Source organism: Suncus etruscus, chromosome 10 (genome assembly GCF_024139225.1).
Source record: "Suncus etruscus isolate mSunEtr1 chromosome 10, mSunEtr1.pri.cur, whole genome shotgun sequence".
NCBI classification, from domain to species: Eukaryota; Metazoa; Chordata; class Mammalia; order Eulipotyphla; family Soricidae; genus Suncus; species Suncus etruscus.
In genome coordinates, this window is record NC_064857.1 from 21153851 (window position 1) to 21158595 (window position 4745).

General features: G+C 37.0%; 1 pseudogene; it reads left to right on the plus strand.

Annotated features, from left to right (window-relative positions):
- Window positions 1–1578: 1578 nt before the first annotated feature.
- LOC126020860 (developmentally-regulated GTP-binding protein 1-like) lies at window positions 1579–4048 on the plus strand (annotated as a pseudogene).
- Window positions 4049–4745: the final 697 nt, after the last annotated feature.

A 4745-nucleotide genomic window follows, 5' to 3' on the forward strand; every position in this document is an offset into this window, starting at 1 on the left:
CCTTTAGTTAATAATATGGGAAATAGATTGAATTAATTAATTAATCAAAAAATAGATGAAATAATAAATTTACCCAGAAATTAACAGAGATAAAGAAAAAGAAATATGAAGCCAGAGTAATTGTATAGTGAGCAGGTGCATGCATTAAACATGACACCCAGGTTTTATCTGTCCACCACATATGGTCCCTTGAGCCCCTAGAAGTGCCAGTAATAAGCCATAGCAGATGAGGAGAGAAAGAAGAAAAAATTCTCAAGAAATCAAGTAAGTGAGCAAGAGAGCAAACAAGCAAGAGACAAAGAGCAGAGAGGGGGAGGGAGGGAAGGAAGGAGGGAGGGAAGGAAGGAGGGAGAGAGGGAAGGAGGGAAGGAGGGAGGGAGGGAAGGAGGGAGGGAGGGGAGGGAGGGAAGGAGGGAGGAGGGAAGGAGGGAGGGAGGGAGGGAGGATAAAGGAAGGAAGGAAGGAGGAAGGAAGGAAGGAAGGAAGGAAGGAAGGAAGGAAGGAAGGAAGGAAGGAAGGAAGGAAGGAAGGAAGGGAAAGAGGGAGGGAGGAAGGAAGGAAGGAAGGAAGGAAGGAAGGAAGGAAGGAAGGAAGGAAGGAAGGAAGGAAGGAAGGAAGGAAGGAAGGAAGGAAGGAAGGAAGGAAGGAAGGAAGGAAGGAAGGAAGGAAGGAAGGAAGGAAGGAAGGAAGGGAAAGAGGGAGGGAGGAAAGTAACCAAACTAATACGCTAAATGTATGTGCTAAATGCTCCAACTGTCCTTTTAAATATGAGTGGAATAAGTTTTGGGTGAGCTGGCCTTAGTTCCCATTTCCATTTATTGATATAAAACTCTGGACAAAATACTATAAAAGAACTTATTTTATGGATTTGAAAAATGAACATAAACAATCCTTTTCTGAACGAGACCAAAATATTGAAAATAAAAACTCTTAAGAGGTGATTGCCCTGTCTCTGTGTCTTTGGCCTGAGGGCTGGTTTAGGACACAGCATAGCACAGGTCCAAACAGACTCCAAAAACCTGCTATCTTTCTGAATTTAGCAAGAAGGGAGATGGGGTCACCGAAGTCAGGAATTGGAGGAGGGGGAGAAATTTGTATGAAAGGGATCCACAAAAACTAAATTAACTGTATGAAATCTGTCCAAATCCTGAGTGAACCTAGAATCCCATAAAGCAAGAAGCTGTCAGTACACAGTTTAAGTAATGAAACCTAAAACCTAAACCTAGATCTGTGTTGCTGCCCACCAGGTGCTACTGGAACTTTTGAAGATTGAGTCTAACTCGATTCCTAAGCAGCAAAACCAACAACATTGTGCTTTTGTGAGGAAAATCAGATTCAAGATTTAATATCCAATGTGTAAAAGAGACAGTCCAAAACTAATCCACAAACAAAAAATACAAAGAACTGTAATTTGCTCTTTGGAGAAAAAGAATCAACCAGCACACGTGTGGATTTTGAGATAAGGATTTTAAAACAATGTTGTAGGTATATTCAGTGATATGAATAAAACTATTTTATGTTTTTTTAATAGGTCAGCAGAAAGAAAAACGCATTGCAGATTGAACTATTGCATTCTACATGGAGTTTGAAGCCCTAACTGGTCATGATGAAGGCCATATCCTTGGAATGGTACTTATTTGGATATATTATATAAAATTGGATTAGGTGTAATGTTCTTTTGAAGAGATTTGGAGGAATGCTAGGAGACAGTAAGGAGAGAAGGACTCTTGTTTTGTACACATTGAATCCTCATTTAGCTGGTTCCCATGAAGGAACCAGGAAGAAGTGGTCCTTGAGCTGAGAACCAGAATAAAGCCCTGCAAACAGATGGTGTAAAGAAAGAGAAATGACAGAAAGAAAGAAAGAAAGGGAAGGGAAAAAGGAAAGTAGGAAGGGAAAAAGGAAGAAAGGAGAAGAAAGGAAGAAAGGAAGGAGAGGGAAAGGAAAGAAAGAAAGAAAGAAAGAAAGAAAGAAAGAAAGAAAGAAAGAAAGAAAGAAAGAAACAAAGAAATAAAGAAAGAAAGAAAGAAAGAAAAAGAAAGAAAAGAAACGAAAGAAAGAAAGAAAGAAGAAAGAAAGAAAGAAAGAAAGAAAAGAAAGAAAGAAAGTAAGAAAGAAAGAAAAAGAAAGAAAGGAAAGAAAGAAAGAAAGAAAGAAGAAAGAAAGAAAGAAAGAGAAAGAAAAAAGAAAGAAAGAAAGAAAGAAAGAAAGAAAGAAAGAAAGAAAGAAAGAAAGAAAGAAGAGAGAGAAAGGGAAGGAAGGAAGAAATAAAAGAAACAAGAAACAAAAGGGAGAGAGGGAAGGAGGGTGAAAGAAAGAAGGGAAGAAAGTGAGGGAGAACAGGGAAGGCAGGAAGGAGCAAGAATAGTCATGGAAAAATGGAAGCAGTCATTGAAATTATGCTTACAATCACAGAAATTCTAAATATGCAAATAATAACCAGAATTAGAAACAATAAAGAAATACTATTTGCTAGAGCCTCAGAGGAGCATGTTCATGTTAACACCTTATTTTTTTGTTCAAGTCTCTAAAACCTGATAAGAATTAAACATTTTTGTAAGTCACATTGTTATAGTATCTATAAGGAATGAATACAAGATCCAAATGGAAAATTTCCAAATGAAAATACAGAGTCATTTAAAAGATCACTATCTAATTAATAGTCAGATGCAATTGATAAATGTCACTGACGATCCAAAAGATATCAAAAGGTAAGTTGGAAACAAATTAATAGAAAGTGCTCAAACTTCCTGAAGAACATACGCTGACTTTCAAAAGAAGTGCAAATAAGTATTTAAACGACAAGATGATCCTGAAGATTAACATTTACTCTATGAATATGTGTAAGATTTGAAAATACTAAATAATTAAACGATTACTACAAACTGACCGTAATTAATACGTTTGATAATTTAGTTTTACCGTGTTGTAACACAACATATAGTGAGACTTGGTGCTGTATAGAAGAAGTCAATGAACTCCTCTATTCCATTCAACCAAGAGCAGCACCGTAGCCAAGATCTCAGAGATTGAAGCCAACCTAGAGCTCAAAAGTATAAGGCCACAACCCACCATTTGGGACTGCTAAACTTGTCTGGCTAAACTTCGAAGGAAACTCATTACTCCAAAAGGTGATGGAGGAGGAGGACCTGGAAAAGATTTCAATGTGGCAAGACAGCAGATGCTCAAATTAGTTTTGTGGGTCTTACATCTGTTGAGAAGTCCACACTACTCAATAACGTGGCAGTGGTGAATTCTGAAGTACAGCCTATGAGTTCACTGCCTCTAACCACTATATCTGGTGTCATCAGATTCAAAGGTGACAAGATCCAACTCCTTGATTTCCCATTGAGAGTGCCAAAGATGGGAAAGGTAGAGGCTATGGAGTCAATGCAGCGGCCCAAAACTGATCCTCATTGTTCTGGATGTTCAGAAACCCTTGAGATATAAGAAGGTAATTAAAAATGAGCTAGAAGACTTTGGTATTTGCTTAAACAGAAAGTCCCCTAATATTGGCTTTAACAAAAAAGGATAAGGAAGGCATTAATCTCAGAGCTACTTGTCAGAGAGTGCTGCATGCTGAAACTGTGAAGAACATTCTGAAAATACATACTGTTGATGCACTCTGTGTAGTGTTACCTGAGCAGATAATCTCACTGATATAATGGAAGCAGTTTATATTCTGTGTGTGTGTGTGTGTGTTTGTGTTGAATAAGATTAATCAGATCTCCATTGAGGAAATATAAGGTGTCTCTCTGTGTATCCATCTGAGTCCAACATAGCTGGAATTTTGATGATCTGTTGGAAAATATCTGAAACTAGTGAAAATTTATACTAAAACCAAAGCCAGTTGCCAGATTACAGCTGCTTCAGTGGTGCTGCCATATCCCAGGACCACAGTAGAAAATTTCTGCATGATAATTCCTAAAAATCTTATAAAAGGATTCAAATATGCTCTGGTGTGCAATCTCTCTGTGAAACACACACACAAAAAGTGGATAAACACTTTATGTTGGTTTACAAGGATATCACTCAGATTGTGAAGTAGTAAAACCTTCCCCTTTTATATCTCCAAGGCCAAACATAGCAGATTTCCCTTTGACCAAGCACCCTACTTCAAGCCTCTTTTTATTTTGTTTGCTATTGGATCAGAGAAAGGAGATGGAGGCACCCAAACTGGAATTTGTTTTATCTTGGTGTCACCAAGTTTGCTGAATTGCATAAAACATGTGGTAGGCCAGCTGGCTATGCAGTTCATATGTCATTTTCAGAATATGTTTTGGAATGATTGGCACAATGAAGATGAATGTGCACAGTGAGATAGCAATAGAGGGGGTACCTAAGAGCATTGTCTTGTGAAATGTATTAAATATATAAATGTGCTATACAAACAAGCAACATGTTGTAAATTTTTTGCATGATGATTCATAAAATCAAGGAGCCAACCTAAGATATTGGATGAAAATGAAGGGACAGTAGGGGAGGGAAGGTCACACTAGAGGTTGTATTGGTGTTTGAACAGTTTTCAGAAATAACAATATGATAAACAACTTGGAAAATTAGGTACAATAAAATAAATTGATATGGTTTTAACAACAAAGAAATGCACAAAAACAAATGAAGATTGGTCATTTTAAAAGTTGTATAAGACAGAATTTACTTGTGAATTTATTATCAAGTTATAATAGATAAAAAGATTAACAAAAATGTCTTAACAATAAAAAATTCATCAAAAAGGTATCAAG